Source organism: Bos grunniens, chromosome 12, assembly GCF_055505025.1.
Source record: "Bos grunniens cultivar Pamir isolate PY7600 chromosome 12, Bosgru_T2T1.0, whole genome shotgun sequence".
In the NCBI taxonomy this organism is placed as follows: domain Eukaryota; kingdom Metazoa; phylum Chordata; class Mammalia; order Artiodactyla; family Bovidae; genus Bos; species Bos grunniens.
Window position 1 is genome coordinate 84632949 of NC_141176.1, and position 21663 is coordinate 84654611.

General features: G+C 41.7%; 1 protein-coding gene and 1 long non-coding RNA gene across 3 annotated transcripts in view; one reads left to right on the forward strand and one right to left on the reverse strand.

Annotated features, from left to right (window-relative positions):
* The window catches only part of FGF14 (fibroblast growth factor 14), a 622301-nt gene that overhangs the window by 160674 nt on the left and 439964 nt on the right, over positions 1–21663 (reverse strand). The window lies entirely within an intron of this gene.
* On the forward strand, positions 34–2185 carry LOC147362017 (uncharacterized). Its single transcript, XR_015138445.1, has 3 exons — positions 34–906; positions 1111–1187; positions 1301–2185. It is a non-coding gene; the product is annotated as an uncharacterized LOC147362017 (long non-coding RNA).

Below are 21663 nucleotides of genomic sequence, written 5' to 3' on the forward strand. Positions count from 1 at the left end.
TCGTTCCCACCCCACTCCACTCCCCTCCCGTCCCCCCCTCCCCTCCTAGGTCAGTCTTCAGGAAAAAAAAAAAACAAAAGGAAAAATGGGGGAGATACAAGGATGACTTTAAAAATATTAATAATCATATAAAAGAAAGCCCAAAATGGGTGGCAGGGGGGTGGGGTTCTAAGAGGCTGAACCAAAGCAGGTGGAATTGAAGGAATGATCAGCGCGCTTTTTCTTGGATGAAAACTCGCAGGTGTCTGAGGCTCCCCGGGCTTAGCGAGGGTTTCTGGATCTTAACGTGCCTCCTGGTCCACGGAAACTCGCGGGCGCGGCTGGAACGCGAGGTGGTTTCCGCCCTCCTGGCTAATCCCTCCAGCTCCGGAGCCTCTCCACCCCGGGAAGGAGGAGAGGGGAGGAGGGAGCTTGGGAGGGAAGCGAGTGGGTCCTGAGAAGGGAGGCGTCTCCACTCCCTACCTAATCCACCCAGACTAGCCGGACTATTCCTTCGTCTAGCTGCCCAGAGAAGTAGGCTTGCCATCCTGAAACTGTAGCAGAGCAAGAAGGAGGGAGGAGGGGAGGGGAGAAGACCCCACCTCACCCCCCACCCCGCCCCGCCTTCCCAAATTTACTCTGTAGCACTCGGAGGAAGAGATGGCTGCAGCTGTAGCTGCTACAGAACAGCAGCGGGGACGGAACATTGAAGAAGTCACTACAGAATATTAAGGGCGGGGAGAGTGACACAGTATTCCAGTAACAAGAGAAAGCAGCCAGACTGAGGGACACTCCAATTAGAGCTGGTGTCCCTGGGTAGAGAGCCAGGGAGCAAAGCGGATGAACTGTGTCTGACATTCAAACACAACAGCTGCTGCCTAGTCTCCCTGATTTCCTGTCTGTGTCCCAACAGCAGTTCCGTGTTGGGTGAGCGAAAATATGAAGGCCCAGGAGGAGGGGAGCAAGTGGAGGGCGCCCTGGAAAAGGAGGTTGGGAGAGAAACAATTCACGCCTGGGTGAACGCAGATCCATGGTTTCTAGGATACACTCGGAGCGTCAGAACTAGGAGTAGCTTGTGCTCCTGTGGTTTCTCACCTTTCCCTCTTTCCTTTATACTGCTTGTCATTCCAGGAAGGCAAAGAAAAGAAATGGGCGAACTAGACATCTCACAATCGGGTGTGAAGAATGGAGGAAAGAAAACTCATTTGGTAATTGCTGCTTGTAACAATCGCTTCTCTGGTAACTGCTTTAGAGCTGGGAAGAGGACAGCAAGCAGCCTGGGAGCAGTTCTGAACCAACACACACTTTGTCTTTGTCTCAGGAATAGGCGGCAAAGTACCACGCAGACCTGCAACCAGGCAAGTGGGAGAAGTTCAGACAAGGGCTGATGACAAGGATGCTAGACACCTTTTGTTCTATGGAAGAACTTACCCACAGTCTCACCACGGAAGCAATTACTGCTCAGCTGTTCTTCGTTGTATTTACAACATATTTACTAACAAGTCTCTTCGGAGGAAGAGAATTTAATCTAAAAGGAGTATGTAGATTTCAGTCCAATGCAGATCAAATTGGTTTTAGGATAATGTACATAATGTTTAACATTAAAGAACATATTCTGCAAGCTGACTTTCCCTATCTTATTGTGTTTTATGCACCTACGAAATCTGTCTATCTAATAGCCATGATTATTAAAAGGAATATGCATGAAGAATTCTTCCAGAGATTTGCAATCCTTAACCAGTTATGAGATAGGAAAAGTAAAGGAAGAGGGTGTGTTGACTATTTTACTCTATGCCTACCTTTTCCTCCCTGTGTACATGTCTTTGTTCTCATCTTTTTACACTATGTGTTTAGTGTTGCTATGTTCCTGCTGAAAAAGGAAAGGTCATCGGCAGAGATGGATACACCTAATAAAAGGCTATTAAAAACGCACTGAAATAAGTCGTGTTGAACAGAAGATGTAGCTTCTCCTGCCTTCCATTATTGAAGAGTGGCTATTTGGACATTTCAGACATTACAGATTGCAATTTCCTAGTGACTTTACAATTAAAGCAAACATATTTACTTATAGTAATGAGTTTTTCAAAAAAGCAAAATGTTAAGTATAGTAACCTTTTAAATATAGTACAATTGCCCCAAACAACATAACCCAGTTTGCTTTGAAAGTTTTTTTTAATCCTTGTAATAAATGTGTCTAGTATAATAACTTGAACAGATTAAAGCTTCTTATTATTAGAGCTGTGTTAATTATTTTCTTTCCAGGCATTTTCTTATAATTCAGTCTTCTCTACAAGTCTCTGGATTGTATAATCCATAGGAAGGTTGGTGTTTTGGTTTCTTTAGACCCCCTCCCTTCAACGTCAGCCACCTCCAGACAAGGGTGAGATTCAGCACCGCGGACAGAGATTCTGCCCAGCCTTAGCGCTGAGCGAGGAAGCAAGTTCCCTGAGCGTGGGAGCGCCTCTGATGCTCTACCTTAAAAGCAGCTTTCCACTCCCCACGCCATCCAAGGCGGGAAGGAAATTAATCCTCACTGCTTCCACTGGCATTAATAACCCACCTTGGAGCTCAAAGCCTTTCAGCTTTTTGATAACCGAGAAATACTATTTTATTCCTGATGCATTCCGACCCCTGGCGCAGTGGACTCCTCAGTCTCAGCGCATCTACGCAGGACTGTGAATTTCACAAGCCTTAAACGGGGTCATTTCTATCTTGTGTGGTTTCCTGTCTTAGCGGAGCATGGGTTGAGGGCAGCATTGGGAGAATCCCGGTCTTTTCGCTTAATCCATGCGTTTTCCTTTTCACCTCCCCAAAACACTGTTTAGTTGTTTACAGATGGAGGTAATGAAAAAAAAAAACGCAAGAGAGCCATCTGCTGTCTTAAACTGTGATAAAAGCATGTGCAAAAAAAAAAAAAACAGACCGGGTGAAAACCGTTCAGGACAGGTGAACACAAATCCATACCTTGCTGTGATTCAGAAAATAATTTCACACTCATGAGGACCTCCTTGGTGTCACTAACTTCACATTTGACTTTACAAAAGCAAACAATGAAGTACTGCCGAGACAGCAATGCCTCCTGACCAACCTGTCAGGAGTCTGAACTCTCATTTCAGACAGCCGCGGGCGTTCATTTCTTGCCTCTGCTCCATCCTGCCCGTATAAAGATCTCCAGTGAGTTGCTTTAGTCTCCTTCAGCCTCAGTTTCCTTATCTCTAAACCTGAGATGATAATGAAATCTCCTTTTCAGTTCTTGTGAGATTAAAATTAATAAACAATTGTAAAGATCCTTGTCCAGTGTCTGGTAACATCCTCAGTGCTTAAAAATGATAGCTATTATTTTCATTGTCTTTCAGATCACTTACTTCTATCTTGGAAATTATGTTTCAATTTCCATGGCTTTTTGGTATCAAAATATGTGTAACCTCGTGTATATTTCTCCACCTTCTAAATAGGTACACAAAAATGTTTTAAGTACTCAGAAATGTAAAAATTATTCTAAGTTTTGGAAAAAGAAGTTCAAGGTCAAACCTTAGTTCACAATTGACCAAATTTGTGAACTTAGCTCTGTAAGCCTCTTTCCCCACTCATTGAATAGTGATAATAAAAACATTTCCCTGCCTCACAGATTTTCTGTGCCTGTAAGAAAACAATTCTAACACTGCAAAGTATCACACAAGCATTAGTTCATTGGAAGCTGATTACCAACTACTTCCCTGTGCTCGCAACTCTCCAGAAGATGCCAGGTTCCCTTTGGCCCTTCTAGTTTGCATATGTTGTTCCTTCTGCCTGGAACATTTTTATTGCCTCTTGCCCACACTCCCCTTGGCAATATAAAACAGTAGCTAAAATTACAATTGGAGTAAAGCAAACAAAGACTCTACTCTGCACCCTTGAGCAATTCATCTAAACCTAAGTTTCAATCTCCTTTGCTGTAAAATAGTCATAATAGTGCAATAAGGTCACTATGAGGATTAAAGGAGAACATGTGTATAAAATACAGCAGTGCACACTCAATGTGCAACTCCACATAGTGCAAACTCAATGTGCTCAGTCGTTCAATCATGTCTGACTCTTTGTGACCCCATGGACAGCAGCCCACCAGGCTCCTCTGTCCATGGGATTCTCCAGGAAAGAACACTGGAGATCTTCCCAAATTAAATGCATGATAGCTCTTGGTAATTCCTTAAATCCTCATTACTCAGGTCTTCATTTCCTCAATGACCAAGTCCTACCTTGAAATTTCTATGAAGGTGTCTGGTAGGCATCTCAGACTTAACTTGGCCAAGATTACATTCTCACTTTCCTTTCTCTAACGTGCTTTACAATGTCCCCCATCTCTGCAATGACATCTGCCTTCTGCTTGTTCTTCTGGCCCAAAGCTTGGGCATTGTACTAAGCTCATTTCTTTCTTCAGTACCTTTATGCAATTCCTCAGCAAAATGCATTCACCCTGTCATCAAAATAGATCTACAATACAATCACTTCCCACTGTCTATGTTGCTACCTGTTACCATCATCTATTGAACTGTTACAGTAGCAACCTGATTGGTCCCTTGGGATTCACCCTTGATCTTTAACATGCCCTCAACACTGTGGCCAAAGTGTTAAAGGTATAAATCCTATTATTTTATGCCTCAGTTCACAATCCTACACCTACACTTTGTGAAACCAAAGTCGTCACAGTGTCTACAATGCTCCAGATGATTTGTATCCCTCATCTACCTTTGTTTGCTATCTGCTGTCATCTCTGCTTCTCTCTTCATTCACCAGTGGCTGTTCCTCAACCCACCTGGCATGCTGCTATGGAAGGGTTTCCATGCTGGCTCTTCCATGTGATTCGCTCACCCCCTTCAAAATTTTGCTTACTGATTATCATCCCAGTTGAGATCTTCTCTTGGGGCTAAAATACCAACTGCCACCCAGTCAATCCTTTCTTCCTTCTACAGAGCACTTACAACTTTAAAAAATTCTATGCATTGTTATATATGTATTTTAATATGTATCTTATTTATTTGGACTATCTTGCTGTCTTCAAACACAAATATAAGAGGGGATGTATTTTGTGCCTCATTTGTCAACTGTCACATGTCCACTGCTTAAAATGGCACAAGGCAAAGTGGGTGCTTAAAGAATTAAGAAGTTGGATACATAGACAGCCAAACAGTTAATACCAAATAAGAGGAACGGAAAATCTCACTTAGCCCAGTCTGTCAAGGATAAATTACCCCAGGATGCTTGATCTGTTTAAGCACCAAGAAATCTAAAATTCCATTTGGAATATACACAACCTCAATCTCATAAATAGGATACACAGAGACGTCTTTATACTTTGCTATATCACTTAGGCTTAACTTAACATGACACGCAGTTTGAGTTGTAAATTCCAGCAGTGATTCCCAGGGCTTACTGAAGGGAATGAGACAGATTCCGCTCGGATTGGAGAGGACAATGCTACTGATCTCCGTGGCTCATCCTCGCCCCCAACACCCTGTCTTCTCCTTTGCTTTCAGGTTGTAGATTAGCTGCTCTGTCCTCTGACTCTTTGCAACCCAGCTCCGGGAACTGCAGCTCGCCAGGCTCCTCAATCCATGGGATGTCCCAGGCAAGAACACTGGAGTGGGTTGTCATTTCCTTCTCCAGGGGATCTTCCAGACCCAGGGATGGAACCCGACCCTCCTGCTTGGTAGGTGGGCTCTTTACTACCGAGCCACCTGGGAAGTCCTGCGTTCCATTTGCCAATTGACAATATGCCCCATTTTCAAACTTGTTACATCAAATCAATCATTGGAAGCTAGATGAAATATAAGTTAGAATCATCTATAAATATAAAACTAAATAAAGTCTAAGGGAGGAGAGTACATAAAAAAAGAACAGCTTTATTGACACTGATTTCATTATTAAAAAAGCCTTTCCCCCCCTTGCCTTCAGAGTTTTTGTTATATTCTAGGTTATTTTGTTGATTAGGTTGTTTAAATATATGTTTTTGTACGGTTTACTAAAAACAAGTATATTATCTCAACTTCAAATGAACAAAAAAGTCTAAAAATATATTTTGTGATACTGATGTCACTATTGAATGCAAATCCTTCTTATTTTCACTAACTGATAATCTGCCTATGTTTTATTCATATATGCCACAGCCACAGACATCATTTCTATGTGACCAAATTCATCAGATCTAAGAAATTATTGACTTTAAGAAGCATTGTTTAAGTACAAAGAAAAAAATATGTTTTATTAAAACATATCATGTCATAAATCACAAGGTGTATATCAATTTCAGAGATGTTTATACAAAAATTATTTGCATGGTAGAATCAACGGAATAGGATATAATGGCACTATGCAAGGCTATGAATGGGAGTTCTACCTTTATTAACTGTGTCATGCTCTGTATTTTGCTTAGAAACCTCTTACATCTTTTGATTAAAAAAGATTTTAAGTGCTTCAGGGAACCTGTGTTCAGAAATATCTTTAGTTTCATTATTGTCATTGTTATCTTAATTCCTTTGTCTCCCAGTGGGTCTGAATTGGAAGGCTAGTTAGGGTGGAAACAAATATTCCTCAAATATTCACTGCTTACTTATTTGATCATCTCCACCCAATAATTGACTCACTCCATTTTGTCACATGGTTTGCTTTGAATGTCAATCACTTGTGAACCATTTAAAGTTAAGGATAAAATATGAGGGCCCAAGATTGTTTCACAAATAAATTATCATAAATTAATTTCGGGTGAGCTTGGGTAGGTCATAAAGGATATATCGGCATTTATGTTTTTATTCTTTATTCTGGATTAAATAGGTTCTGTTTGAAAATGTGTGAGATAATTCTGAGAATTTAGTCAACACTAATGACCCTTTTTGATTTTTACTCATTTGGAAGAACATCAAAAAGTAATGTTAAGATGTACTTGGGACACAATTTCAGGTAGTTAATTAAGAACGGTGTGTATCCATTCATTACAGTTCAAGTTCTAAGTCTTATTTTTTCTGTGATAGTATTATTGATCTTTATTTTAGATTAAAAAAAAATCTAAATGAATGTTAAAGTGTTTTAAATTAGATTTTCAAGGAGTAATTGATTACATTAATGTTATAATAGCCTCCTTGATTATTTTTTCTGGATATATTTATTTCTAGTAGGGAACAGATTTCCATCTATTAAAAAACCTGGAAGGCATTTTATTGTTGCTTAATATTTTGACTCAATAAAGAAAAAGTGGAAACTATTGGTACTGAAAACTTGTGAACATTCTTCACTATAGAAGCAATACCAGATTGATATGAGCAGATGGCTTAGCTTTATAAATCTAATGTATTTTTTAAATCTGACTAATACACTGTAAAAATAGTCTCAGTGCTTTCCAGTCTCCTATATTAAAATGAACCTGAAACATACATAGCATTCATTTCAGAACTGAAAGTATTGACTTATGCTTCCTCACTCTAATAACATCAATTTAACCATTAACCAGTGAACTGGGTTTTTGAAAAGACTATTAAATATTTCAACAGAAAAAAATATTATTCAGTTTTCAGCAAAATGAGAAATGAACTTGAATTTATATTCTCAGCACAAAGAGTCTGTGTGCACATATGGTATAACCTTATCAGAGTATCACATTGTAACCAATTTCTATTCAGCGATTACTACAATGGTCTCTTCCATTGCTGTGACAGGTTCTAGGTTAATTATGTTCTTTGTATGTAGTAATAAATGTGAGTGAAAGTCATTCAGTCGTGTCTGACTTTTTGTGATCCCATGGACTATACAGTCCATGGAATTCTCCAGGCCAGAATAGTGGAGAGGGTAGCTGTTCTCTTTTCCAGGGGATATTCCCGACTCAGTGATTGAACCCAGGTCTCCTGCGTTGCAGGCGGATTCTTTACCAGCTGAGCCACCAGGGAAACCCAGTCATATATGAGCACAGATGCGCATGTTTGTATTTGTGTTTAGTAATATACGGGCTAAACACAAACATGAACATGCGCACCTGTACACATGTGCACACGCATGCCCACGCATGCATGTGCCAAAGCACATGACTGAACTCCTGGTGCTGGTAAAGGTCATCAGAAAGCACCAGTGATTTCTGAACACAAGTGATTGCAAACTCCCCATTTAAGAATCTCAAAACACTATTTTCATCACTACCCCAAGAGTGTAGACCATAGCTATGTAATTTCAGTTTTGAAATTTTTTTTCAATAACAGTGAAATAGAAATTAGGAATAAATTAGAGTGTAGGTTTAGGTCATAATTCTTTGAACACAAATTGAGAGTATGTCTCTCTCAATACACCCAAGTAATATTTGTGTAATAGTCTGTGAAGAACTTTTACATGTACTGAAGTGGGTGTCGTGATCTCTGTTTAGGGGAAATGTTAAGCCTCACAGATGATAAATGACTGTTATGTTTACAGTGCTAGAAAGAAAGAAACAGATCTTAAGTATATCCTTTTCCTACCAAGCTACCTCCATCCATCTACTTAAAATGTGACTGCTGTCACAGCACCAAGTCTAGGATGGGAAAACTTAAATGGGATTTGAGGACTTTCAGCAGTTTTGTGGATGGATTTGGATTATCTGTGATTCCCCATGAATTTTGTACTAAAGGGAAAAGAATGTGGGCATGTGCATTTTGGGGGTGGCTTCCCAGGTGACTCAGGGGGTAAAGAATCCATCTGCAATGTGGGAGACCTGGATTTGATCCCTGGGTGGGGAAGATCCCCTGGAGGAGGGCATGGCAACCCACTCCAGTTTTTTTGTCCAGAGAATTCCATGGACAGAGGAGCCTGGTGCACTCCATGGGGTCCATGGGGTCGCAAAGAGTCAGATATGACTGACTAAGCATACACATGTGCATTTTTAAGGAACCTGGGTTCACAGATGAACAGAATTCATCCAATTCTCAAAGTGACTTGTATCCAAAGCAGGAATAAAAAATCACAACTGTAGAGGGAGACAGAGAAGGAATGAGCACACAGCATCCAATACTACATTGCTGACTATGAAAGTAATACGTACTCATTAAAAAATTGGAATATAAAAATAAATGATAAATAAAATCACCTCTAATCTTGACATGAAAACTTGGGTGTATTTCTTCTGGTTAAAAAAAAAAATCACTTTACAGCAAAATTTGCTCTCATTTTTTGGCCACAGTTTAGTGACTGAGAAGATGCAACTGATGCAAAAGCCAGTGTATCAAACTTCACACACTTTCACTACATGACCTGGAAGTCCATCAGAAACTAGTATATTCTACATGTCTCTAGAAACTCTTTAAACTCAAGAGATCAGTTCAGTTCAGTCACTCAGCCGTCCCCTAGTGATGACCTCGGGCTCCCCCAGATAACCCGGGATCATCTCCCATTTCAACAACTTTAACTTAATCATATCTGCTAAGTCTCTTTTACCATGTAAACATATTCATAGTTAGAGGATTAGCGATAAGGACTCAGACATCTTTGAGGAGTGTATTATTCAGCCTACCATGCCTTGTTGTTGTCGTTTAGTTGCTAAGTGGTGTTTGACTCTGCGACTCCGTCGACAGCAGGCAGCTCTGTCCTTCACTATCGGCTGGAGTTTGCTCAAACTCATGTCCATTGAGTCGCTGATGCTATCTAACCATCTCATCCTCTGCTGCCCCCTTGTCCTTTTGCCTTCAACTTTTCCCGGCATCTGGGTCTTTTCCAACAAGTTGGCTCTTCACATCATGTCGCCATGCCTACACGCCATCTAAAGCACGTGAAAACACATCCCTGCCTACCATTTGACAATCACACCCCAACCTCACAGCTATGGACAAGATAGCTGCTCCAGAATGCCAGTTTTTAAATGAGAGTGCTGTTTCGTACAAATGAAATTTTTTAAAAAACACCAGCGGTTTACTTGATTGAATATGACTAGCGCTGGCTTCTGCAGTCCTGTTGCTTTAGTCCCTGTTCAGAAAGATGTCTTGTTATTTGCTGGGCTTCTCTGATACCACCTACTTACCTGAATGTCTTATGACTTTAATTACTGCATCTCTCAGGAAAAAAAAAAACATAGCAATTCTCAGACGTTGCAGACATAGAGCCATTTTGTTCCCCTGTGGGTTGTGAGGATGCATTTTCCAAGTCCCATATAAATCCACGAAGAATTAAATTTCTTGAGTTTACAACATGCCTTTCATTGAGATTTAGGACCATAGAAAGGAGCTGAATAAAACTAAAGCTAGACGTGTGATGTAGTGCAAGATGAGATTTAGGGCCTGAGGCTATCATCAAATGAAGGAAATAGATTCAGAAAATCTTTTTTTTTCCTTTTCTCCATTCCATTTTCATTTTTATTTAGCTGTAGGGGTAGTAGATAATTGCTATTTCCTTTTAGAAATGTAGACTAGCTCCTTAGGTAAGAATTTGTGTTCCCTGGGGATTTGACACTGACCGCAAATGAAGGGTATCATTCAAGTCAAAGATTTTTAAAGGAACTCGGAAATTTTTCAGTGAGTTTGATGTGCACAAAGGAAGGAATTTCAGAGAAAAAGAGTAACTTCAGGCAGAACATCATGGAGAGTTTTAAATTGACAAATTCTGTTCTCCTATTCTCTAAATGCCTCTTAGCTCAATCTTGTGCCCTTTCCCCCCTTTTCATGTTGTCACTCACTTTATTTTCCTCTGAGTCCCTACAGAGACGTGAAGCTAGTTTCCAGAGATGAGAGTACCCAATGCTTGCAAGAAATCTTTAGCTGTCAGTCTGGAATAAGGGTCATTCTACTTTGCAGACAAATATATATAATTTTGAAACACTGACGCATATCAACACATGGATCTCTTCCCAACCAACAGAGATAAAGGGTCCAGGCAGAACTATTCCTTCCCCAGATGCTTAGCTGGTGCAGCCACCTGGGCTAAAGAGGAGAGAACTCTGGCCACGCTCACCGACCTCTGTGCATCTCCCCCTGGGCTACGTCGCTCAGTTTTGTCCTACTCTTTGTGACGCTATGGACTGTAGCCCACCAGGCTCCTCTGTCCATGGGATTCTCCAGGCAAGAATAATGGAGTGGGTTGCCATGCCCTCCTCCAGGGGATCTTCCCAACTCAGGGATCAAACCCATGTCTCTTACGTCTCCTGCATTGGCAGGTGGGTTCTTTACCACTAGTGCCGCCTGTTCAGTACAGTTCAGTCACTCAGTCATGTCCCACTCTTTGCAACCCCATGGACTGCAGCACACCAGGCCTCCCTGTCCATCACCAACTCCCAGAGCTTACTCAAACTCATGTACACTGAGTCAGTGATTCCATACAACTATCTCATCTTCTGTCGTCCCCTTCTCCTCCCACCTTCAATCTTTCCCAGCATCAGGGTCTTTTCTAATGAGTCAGTTCTTTGCATCAGGTGGCCAAAGTATTGGAGTTTCAGCTTCAGCATCAGTCCTTCCAATGAATATTCACGACTGATCTCCTTTAGGATGGACTGGTTGGATCTCCTTGCAGTCCAAGGGACTCTCAAGAGTCTTCTCCAACACCACACTTCAAAAGCATCAATTCTTAGGCACTCAGCTTTCTTTATACCAACTCCCACATCTGTACATGACTACTGGAAAAACCATAGCCTTGACTAGTCGAACCTTTGTTGGCAAAGTAATGTCTCTGCTTTTTAATATGCTGTCTAGGTTGCTCATAACTTTTCTTCCAAGGAGCAAGTGCCTTTTAACTTCATGGCTGAAGTCACCATCTACAGTGATTTTGGAGCCTCAAAAGATAGTCTGTCACTGTTTCCATTGTTTCCCCATCTATTTGCCATGAAGTGATGGGACCAGATGCCATGATCTTAGTTTTCTGAATGTTGAGCGCCACCTGGGAAGCCCATAAAATGGGCTTAGTGGGCCTCTCCAGAGATTTAGTTCTAACAGGACACGTCTCAGATGTGTTCATCTCAGGGATTTTTGAGTATAAACTGGCGACAACAATTTGACGTGACTTTACACTATGAGGTTCCGGTTTTAGCCCCTGAGGCCCTGCTACAGGAGTGAGAGCAGACACTCAGGTGCTGCCTTCTGCTTTTCATGTCGCCGAGGCAATGATACACCAGGAGTCCTATTCCAGGACCTTTGTTGTAACTTCTTCACTGACTCCCATGGGGGCACTGTACCCTCCACTTCTGGAAACTCACTTCCACCGACTCAGCTTCTGGGGATGGTCTCTGCCTCCCAAGCACCCAACCACCCCAATGCAGGGCTCCAGACCTCAGGGCCTTGCCTTCCAAGAGCCTGACACATGTCAACAATTTTTTTGTTGTTGTTTTTTGAAGACATACACACTACACTGACTCAATGTACATGAATTTGAGCAAACTCCAGGAGGTGGTGAAGGACAGGGAAGCTTGGCATGCTATAGTCCGTGGGGTCCAGAGAGTCAAATATGACTCAGCAACTGAACAACAACAATGCTATTACTTAGATAATCTGAGTTGTCTACGAATCGCTTCATCTGACATTGGCAAGGTCAGCTCCCTTCAGTTAAGATTTTCATTAAAAAAAATTTTTTAGACATAAAGGCATATGTGTTCATTTATATAATCAGCCTTCATTCATTCATTCATTCATCCACTCAATAAACATATCTACTGAGCACTAACTCTCCATCACTAAGCTTGACCCAGTATTTAGATATTAATAAAAAGCAATTTTACCCTCAAGCAGCTCAGACTATAGGGGAAGATGGCACATACATAAGTGGGACTGAGTGTTAGACAGTCAGAGTGTGAAGCTTGCTCAAGGAGAGTGGAAAGAGAGTGAGTCTATCTGGTGTGGGTCAGGAAGTGTCTCCTGGAAACAGCCACGTGGCAAGCTGAGATTTAAAAGCAGGTGTTCTACCAGGTACACAAGAGGGGCTTGGGGACTCCAGCAGGGAAGTGTTAAAGGAGAGAAACCCCAAGTTAAGACACAGCTTAACATGTGAATTCAGTGAAAATGGTTTTGTGCACCAAAAGTACCCAGTTTGTGTTGGTGGCAAGAGTATGAAGAATCTTAGCTGGCGATCACGTTAGGAGTCATTGGGGAACTTTGCACCAGCTTCAGAATCAGCTGAGCATATAAACAATATGTAATGATTCATGGAGTATTGTCTTTCCATGTATGTTTGCAATATGAACCACTCGCTTACTGGAGTATTTGCACGTCATCTCACAATTCTCACCTGCTCTTTATCCACACTTCTCTATTAACCTGAGAGCCAGGGTCACCGGAGTTAAACTGTATACAAAATAGGATATGTGTGATATATGACATTAAACATACACACACACACACACACACACACACACACTCACACACACACACATGTATCTGCTGTTGTTCAGTCAGTAAGCCGTGTCCAACTCTTTGTGACTCCATGGGCTGTAGCCAGACAGGCTCCTTGGTCCATGGGGTTCTCCAGGTAGAAATACTGGGGCGAGTTACCATTTCCTTCTTCAAAGAATCTTCCCGACCCAAGGATAAAACCCTCATCTCCTCCATTGGCACGTGGATTCTTTATCACTGAGCCATCTAGGAAGAACTATATGTATATATAAACTGAAGGGCAATATTAACTGTTTATCAGTGGATGGTGGGGTACACTTTTTATATTTTATTCTTTGTACTTTCCCCCCAATATTTTACAAGGAACATGCGCTAACTTCCTAACCATAAAAGGTTGCTTTAAAAACAAAACAAAACAAAACAGAAATGTTGACTTTAGAAGGAATAGGAGGACATCACATATACAAAGGGGAAAGAAAGTCTCACGTTTAGCTGGGGATATCATTATCCTAGCTGTAGATGTCATTAGCTGATTAGATTGTTCTTCCTTCTAAATTGCAATTAGTCTTATTATTCCTTTTAAGGTGAGAGCATATTCTATTTATATGTAGCAAAAGCCTTGTGTTCAGAATTCTTAAACATCAACATCTTTCCCTTTCTTCTTTGTTATAAAATTTTTCTGTTCTCACAATCACTCTAAGAACACAAATAAAACCATGAAAAGAGTGACATCTTTGTCCTTGAAAAATCAAGTTGCAATCTCTAAGACAACCTCCACTCAGGGTTGAGAGTGTTTACCAAATCTGACGTCATAAAGAGCAAAATTAATTTCCTGTGATAAACTATTGGTCTTTTTATGACCTTGCCTTGGCTCCTAGATGAACAGGTCCAATTTTAATTACAACACACTCATGTCCCCATATTCTAGTATTAATGCTGTGCTGATAAACACAGAAATGCAACTTGGTCACTGGGATATCTGGTTTTCATGATGCTCTCTCTGTATTGTGATTCAATCATTCAGTCATTTTCTTTTTACCTTACAGGGTATCGTGTGCATGTATGCTCAGTCACTTCTGTCGTTTCTGACTCTTTGTGACCCTATGGATGCTCCTCTGTCTACAGGCTTCTCCAGGCAAGAGTACTAGAGTGAGCTGCCATGCCTTCCTCCAGGGGATCTTCCAGACCCAGGGATTGAACCTGCATTTCCTGCATCTCCTGCATGGCAGGCAGATTCTTTACTGCTGAGCCACCACCCTTCTGCTCAAAATTCCCATAAAGAGGCTTTAAATCACCTAGTCCTGTTTTATCTAATAACACTGCCCAGAGGATACCTGGTTTCCATGGGCACCCTCCAGGGACTGAGGACCCAACAGACCCAGAGTCACCCTCTCCTTTCCAGGTGGCTTGAAATTTGGAAGGTCTTTCCCGGTATTGGGCCTGAAGCCTGATCGAGTACAGCTCACTGGAATAAAACATGTTTCCCTTTTCCACGTAACCCTCTTTGAGTATTTTATTACAATGCAGGCCCTCACAGTTGATTTCTGTCCCTCTAGTTTTCATGTTTTTAATGACATTGACACACCCATGAGAGCTGTCGCCAAGGTCACACAAAACTTGCAGGGTTTTTTCTGCTCATCTGTTGACTTTTTCTGCTTGCTTCTGGAACTCAAGTGAACCCTTCCCCTCTTGACATCTCTGCTTCTTGCCCGCGGCTCCCTAAGTCCTATATCCACCCTCACGTTCTTTCAGTGCCAAGCCTGAACACCCATGTTTTCTCTTCGCCTTCCATTGGCAACTCAGTTAGTAGTCAACACTCACTGTCCTTGGCACTTCTTCTGAGAATAGGTTTTGATGTTCTCTTTAGTTGCGAACACTGAGACTTCTAAACGAAGCTGTGTTTATCTAAATTCTCTTAAATCCTTTGGACTGTCTGCTCACCTCTCCACTCCTCCACTGTGTGTGAACAATGAGGGAGATTTTTTCAGCTTCACTAAGTCAGGACCTTGTCTGCCTTGCCCACTGCTCATGTCTGATGCTCCCAGAGCCTGCCATCATGCTTGGCCCCAGAAGGGATTCAGGGATGAGTTGTCCCATAACTTTGGAGGATAAATTTGCTCTGAGTAAGCTGGACAGAGTGCTAATGGCCATGTTAAACCTTCGGATCAGAAATGCACACTGTAGAGACATGTGGAGCCCAGATCTCAGGGTCTGTGTCCTTCACTGGGGTGGGGGGGGGGTCCCATGTGGCACTAGTGGTAAAGAAACTGCCCACAAGTGCAGGAGACATAAGAGACCTGGGTTTGATCCCTGGATTAGCAATATCCCCTGGGGGAAGGCATGGCAACCCCCTCCAGTATTCTTGCCTGGAGAACCCCATAGACAGAGGAGCCTGGCGGGCTAAGTCCATAGGGTTGCAAAGAGTTGGACATGAATGAAGTGACTTAGCATGCATGCATGCAACCTTCACTGAGCGGAGGGTCAGAAGAACAAGGTTGATCCAGCCTGACTTTCCCTTTAGACCCTATGTCTTCTTCACATTATTTCCTATATAAATTAGATTGCTATTTTAGCCCAGTGGATCTCCGTAGTTGCTGTTCATGGAATCACAGAGGAAACTTTTAAAAAATATCTCTGGGGGGTGGGGGTAAGTCCTGAGTACAAGAACCTTCTCTAAAGCTCTCCAAAATCCACTACAAATATGGTATTATATAAATGATCAGAACAATCCATTACAATTAATAGTATATCTTTTCAAAGATTTTTCTGGAAGCATATTATTTGTTTCATTTGTCAACTTATAACCTTGCTTGCAATTTTTCTCTTAGTGTATGGGGAAAAAAAAGTCCTTTAATGGAAGACAGTCTGGCCTTTATTTTGAGCCCATTGGAAAAGAGGCAGTTGTTCTTTCCATGATTTTTAAGAAGGAAATCATAAGTGCATAAATAAGCCATATCATCCCAGAGTAAAATTTGGTTCTTGGATCTCTAGTAACTACCAGCTGAGTTAAAGCAAGCTACAGGCAAGTTTTCTAAAAGAAAAGAGTTATTTGTGTTGTTGTTTCTGTAATTTAAGTTATTAGTCAGTCAGTTGCCCTTAGCCACTTTTGTTAAGCTGCTGCTGCTGCTTTTTTTTTTTTTTAATTACAATAAAATAAATTTGAAAAATCACCTAAGAAGAATTCTAAGGGCAAAAATCAGATTCTAAAATTCTAGTTGAAACATTTTTATTCAGTGTTTAACATAGGGGGCAAATTTAGAAGGAAGAAAAAACTGCAACCAAGTGATTTTGGGGTCAGTGTTACCGAGGAGGAAAAGAGAAGTAGAGGGAAGGGGGAACAGCTAACTGCCTCTCATGACCCTGGAGTCCTGGTTTCCCTCTTCTGTTTCTCTTTCCTTTTTTTTCAAGTTCTTTTTAGCCTTAATTTTTCACTGTATCCACCTCCATCTTTCTTAATTAAGGAAAATAACTAAATGATCATGAATAATATTGGTGATATTTTACATGTTTTCTTATTTTCATTCTAAAAGCTGAGTCATTTCTATTTCTCAAAACGTTCAAACAGATACATTAAAACTAACCAAAACTAACCCAAACTCCTCCTTTTCCTTAAAACATGGTTTGTATGTGTCTGTGGTCAGAACCCACTCTCTGCACACCTCTAACTTCCCATTGTGAATAGAGCAAATGCTTTAATAGGCATAAATCAGAAATTGACTAATATAAGATTTTCAGATTGCCTCGCAAGTATGTTTGTTGAATCAGATTGAACTGTTACTAATTATACATTTGTGTATTTGCCTAATTAGTTTGTGATTGTAGTTTCACACATTATTTTAATCTTTGCAATTTAAGTAACTGAATACTAGTCTATGTATTATTATGGCTTTTATGTACATAAGTATGCATACCAGCATACAACATACACACTTTTTCTTTTGGTTTTTACAACTATGACTCAGAGTAGAGAATATATTTTAATTTCACAAGTAATATACTTTGGATTCTATTTCTTGGCAGAGCATGAAGCTATTAACGTCCATATCTAACTTGGTCAATATTTCCAAGTGATAACTTTTCTAGTCGCAAAAGGGAGGAGAAGCATTTTAAGTACTTGCTAGTTTCAAACTTTTAATTTGCTTCATCACCAAGGCAAGGAAGTAGACCTTGAATAAATCAGTAATTCACTTCAAAGACGGAAGGCTTGAGTTGATAAATAAATGCAGTCAATGCAACAGCAGAAAGCGGCCTCCACTCCGCAGTGGTACGTGACGGCGGCTGATTCGCCAACACACGGCAAAAGGAGACAACCCAAACGCCCTCCAACAGGAGAATGGACAACAAACCGCATGAGGTTTATTCACACACACCCCACAGGACCCCTCCCCAGTCACAAAGAACCTCAAGTCACTGGAGCGCACAGTCACAAAGAAACCTCAACAACATGATGTTGAACAGTTAAAGAAGCCAGACGCAAACAAGTACAACCGTGACTCCATTGAAAAAGTGGAAAACGTCATCTCTAGACATCTGAAGAGTCTGTCTCTGAGGTGAGGGGTTGACTGGAAAGGAAAGAGGGAACTTTCTGGGGTGATTGAGATGCTCTTTGCTTTGATCTGAGTAATGACTGTAGGGATGTGTACATTTGCCCAAATTCACTGAGCTGAAACGTCTGCAGTTACTTTGTGTATGTTATACTCCAGTAAAATTCTACTAGAAGAAAACAAGTAACAACAGCAAAAACCCTTCTCAAAGGAGTGTGGGGCTTCCCGAGCGATGCTAGTGATAAAGAACCCACCTGCCAACGAAGGAGACACAAGAGAAGCGTGTTCTATCTCTGGGTCGGGAAAATCCCCTGGAGGAAGTCAAGCAACCCACTCCAGTGTTCTCGCCCGGAGAATCCCAAGGACAGAGGAGCCTGGCGGGGCTACAGTCCCTGGGGTCCCAAAGAGTCGGACACGACCTTGAAGCCACTTAGCACACAAGGTAGCCTGGTGGCAGCTCTGCAAACAACCACAGCTGATGGAGAGTGTCTGGAAGGCCACACTGCCCACCCTCTCTGCCGTTCTCGGTTCTCTCCGAGACCTGTGACAGCGGGTGGAGACTGGAATGCCAGGCCCTCCTGCAGCAGGCTGTCTGGGGCTGGGCTGTCCCACGGTCCAAACCGCGATGAAGGAAATCCAGCTCCAGCTTTTGTGTTAGGCTCAGGGAGATACAAAATGCCTTATGGAGATACAGACACACTTCACTGAAGTCAATGAGGAGACAAAAAAAGGCACTTATTCCCAAAGTACATTTTAATAAAACATTTCCTGCTAAAGTTGAAATGATAATGGGAAGCTCACAGCCCATCACTGCATATAATTAGGTTTAGGCAAATTGTGACTCAATTGATATGAGACCAGCATCTTCCTTTCCACCCCTTCAGACTCACTTCAAGCAGCCACTTGGCCCCCAGATACCCTGTAACAAAAGTGAAAGTGAGTGTTAGTCACGCAGTCGTGTCTGACCCTTTGGGACCCCTCGGACTTCTGCCCATGGAATTCTCCAGGCAAGAATATTGGAGTGGGTTGCCATTCCCCTCTCCAAGGGATCTTCTCCACCCAGGGATCGAACCCAGGTCTCCTGCAATGCAGGCAGATTCTTTACTGTCTGTGCCATCAGAGAACCCACCTATGCTCTAATAAATACTTACTAGCGAGGCAACTCTATCAACACACCTTCTCAGTGCTTCTTGGTCCTGATATCCAAGCTGCCCACCCCCTACACACACACAGCTACATGAAAACTCAAAGACACATAGATGACCAGAAAATTCTCTCTTCCCCACCTGACTTCCAAGTTGTCATCCAGCTACTGTCACCAATCAGTCTTAAAAACCATTCAATGTATTCCTTTTTCCTGCTCAGGTAAGAAGTTTGAATTCTTATGAAAAGATTTTTAACCATATTGCGTCATCTCAGAAGAATAAGGCACTTATAGTTCCTGCAGCAGGTCAGTGAAGGGAAGTTGCTGAAGGCTGGATGGTGGTGGTGGAAGGTCTCTCAGGATCTCAAATGTCCTGCCTAAATGAACATTTCCTGAGTGCCAGGCTTAGTCATTGTTTTTGAGTCGCTAAGTCATGTCTGACTCTTTGCGACCCCATGGACCATAGCCCTCCAGGCTCCTCTTGTCCATGGTATGCTCCAGGCAAGAATACTGGAGTGGGTTGCCATTTCCTTCTCCAGGGGATCTTCCCCACCTAGGGACTGAACCCATGTCTCCTGCATTGGCAGGCAGATTCTTTACCACTGAGCCACCCCAACAGCTCATCAGGCTTAGTAGCAGGCCCTTAACATACATTATCTCTTAATCCTGAGACATCCTGACCAAGGAGAGACCCTCGCTCCCATGCCCCAGTTGGCAAAATGAGTATGCTGCAGGATGACAGTGTCTGAGTCTCCTGAGACCAGCTCAAAGCAGCTCCTTAGTATCCACATCATGAAGGTTATGAAAATTTACAAGGTAAAGGAATGAAAAGAACTTCAGGGTGATTGGAAGGTCACCATTCTCACATGACCAGAGACCGACCACTTTTAGCAACTTGCTGAATGCACAGCCAAGAAATTCACTGGCCCGGAGACAGGCCACCATGCATATGTACAAGGAATGACTTCCTTTAATTAAGCACTGTTAAAATTAGTTATGATGAACATCTGGTGAAGAATGTCTTCATGAAATTAATGTTTATAATTATTCCCTCTGCTCTTACCTCTTGGGTTAGTATTAAATATGAACATGGGAATAATATTCATTTAATTCCTAATAAAAGTTGGTATTAAAATAACAGAGTTGGACCATAAAGAACACCGAAGAATTGATGCTGTTGATTTGTGGTGTTGGAGAAGACTCTTGAGACTCTCTTGGACTCCAAGGAGATCAAACCAGTCAATCCTAAAGGAAATCAACTCTGAATATTCATTGGAAGGACTGATGCTGAAGCGGAAGCTCCAATACTTTGGCCACCTGATGGGAAGAACTGACTCATTGGAAAAGACCCTGATGCTAGGAAAGATGAAGGGCAGGAGGAGAAGGGAGTGACAGAGGATAAGATGCTGGGATGGTATCATTGACTCAGTGGACAAGAGTTTGAGAATACTTCAGGAGATGGTGATGGACAGGGAAGCCTGGCGGGCTGCAGACCATAGCGTCACAAAGACTCGGACACAACTTAGTGACTGAATAACAACAACAAATAACAAGATGTTATACTTCTAATAATATCCAGGCCAGAAAGAAAACCTCATTCAAATAAAACTAGTATTTATTTTTTTCTTTCATCTGTCAATAAGAATTCATCCCCTTGGAATCTCAAAGCTAAATATATGATTTAAATATAATTGCTATCTTCAGCCTAGATTTCTGGATTAACTTTTCTTCCACATCATTGTATTTTACCTTCAGCCATTAAACTAACAAATACAGCAACCTATGGCTTTTTCCCATAAACGTATTCAAATCCTTCTCTAGAATTAAACAGGACATGAATAATAAGTAAGAATCATCCTTTGGAGGAAAAGGAATGCCTTTATCCAGGAGCCAGTGATTTTCCACTGGGAATATTTTGCCCCCCACGTTTTATATGGCAAAACCTAGAGACATTTTTAGTTGTCAAAACTAGGAGTGATGGGACTTCGAGCATCTAGTGGGCCGAGGTCTGGAGTGCTGCTAAGCATGCATATTACTTCCCACAGCAACAAGTTATCTGCCAAAAATGTAAATAGAGCCAAGGTTGAGCAAGCCTGCCTCGGAGCTGGTACATTTGCAAGAATTAGGAGAGCCAGGTAAGACTGTGATTGAACATTGACCATTGATGAATTAACGAAGTTTGGTGAGTTTCGGATTCTCCATCATCTCTAACTTTTCCAAGTGATACTTTCTAGTTCCAGCGACATAATATTCAGTACAATTCTGTGCAATTCATAGACTTCTGACCTTGACTTCTCTCTGTGTGTTGGTGGCAGGGCTTCTCCAGCCCTCCTGGGAAAGGCTTTAGGGTTATTAACGGCACCATTTCACAAGCTCATTGAATGATGATTAGTAAAGACTCAAAGCTGTAGCCAGCTTCCACAGCCCTCTCAGTCCCTCCCCTCCTTTATTTTTGTCTGATCTTCCATGATCCCAGGAGTGAAAACACATTCCTTCTGTACATTATCCTTTACTGTAAGCCCAGCTCTGACCTTTAGGATGGTTGAGTGAAGCAGATAGAATTCAGCCAGGAAGGCCCCCAGAAGTAACTCAGACACTTAAATATAATACACCGCCCTGGCTGGCTTTACATATTGAGTAACAAAGCTTTGTAAAAATCTTCCCGCGTGCTGATCAGCGTTCCATCTTTATTTTGGATTCATAG